We start from the raw sequence: 1,575 nt of genomic DNA on the forward strand, positions 1-1,575 counted from the left end.
AATAGCTACAAATGAAATACCTAGGAATAAATTTTACCAAAATCTCATCACTCTCACATATGAAAAATGAAACACAACTATAGCTTAGGATGAAGGAGGGAAGGGAAGTGAGAGGGGAAGGGAGGGGAGTGGGTCGATAGAGGGAGGGTTAGTAGTGGGACTACACCTATGGAGCATATTGCAAGTAAAAGTTGGATCTATCAGGTGTAGAACACAAATGTCTTAATGCTGTAATTGGGTAAATGAGGTGAAGGCTATGTTGATTAGTAGGATGTAAGCACTCCAATTTGTACAAATAATTAACACATTGAATCCCATAATGGCATAAATGTATTTATGATCTATGTACAAATGACTTAATAAAAAATAAAATAAAATAAAACAAAATCTCTATGATGAAAAGTATAGAATACTAATGACAGAAATTGAAGAAGACACCAAAATATGGAAAGATACTTTATCCTCATGGATTGGAAGAATCAATATTGTTAAAATGTTCATACCATCTAAAAGCAATCTGCAGATTTAATGCAATATTCATCAAAATACCAATGACAGTATTCACAGAAATTTTTAAAGTCCTAAAATTTATGTGGAACCACAAAAGATCAAGAATAGCCAAAGCCATCTTGAGCAAAAAGAACAAAACTGGAGGAACCATGCTACCCAAACTGTAGTAACCAAAATACATGCTATTGGCATAAAAACCGACACATAGACCAGTGGAAGAGAATAGAGAACCCACAAATAAATCCACACATCTGCAGTCACTTATCTTCAACAAAGGTGCCAGAAACAGTGAGAAAAGGACAATCTCTTACATAAATGGTACTGGGAAAACTGGATATCCATATGTAGAAAAATAAAACTAGACCTTTATTTCTCATCATATACAAAAGTCAAATCAAAATGGATTGAAGGTCCCTAATTATTAGAGAAATTCAAATCAAAACCACCCTGAGATATCATCTAACCCCAGCAAGAACAGCCCACATCACAAAATCTCAAAACTGCAGATGCTGGCGTGGATGTGGAAAGAAGAGAACACTTTTACACTGCTGGTGGGACTGCAAACTGATACAACCTTTTTAGAAGGGAGCATGGAGAACTCTCAAAGAACTTAAACTAGACCTCCCATTTGATCCTGCAATCCCATTACTGGGCATCTACCCAGAAGGAAAAAAAAAATCCTTTTACCATGGAGACACTTGCACTGTTTATCGCAGCTTAATTTACAATCGCCAAAATGTGGAAACAGCCTAAATGCCCACCAACCCAGAAATGGATTAACAAGCTGTGGTATATGTATACCATGCAATATTATTCAGCCACTAAAAAGATGGAGACTTTATATCTTTTGTATTAACATGGATGGAAGTGGAACACATTCTTCTTAGTAAAGCATCACAAGAATGGAGAAGCAAGAATCCTATGTACTCAATTCTCATATGAGGACAATTAATGACCTAGTACTTAGCAGGGGGTCAGGGAAGGGGAGAGCATAAAGCAGAAAGGAGGGAGGGGTCAGGGTGTGTGACACACCTTTTGGGGGTGGGACACAATTATAAGAGGGAC

Source organism: Otolemur garnettii, unplaced genomic scaffold, assembly GCF_000181295.1.
Source record: "Otolemur garnettii isolate 467f Iridium unplaced genomic scaffold, OtoGar3 scaffold00066, whole genome shotgun sequence".
NCBI classification, from domain to species: domain Eukaryota; kingdom Metazoa; phylum Chordata; class Mammalia; order Primates; family Galagidae; genus Otolemur; species Otolemur garnettii.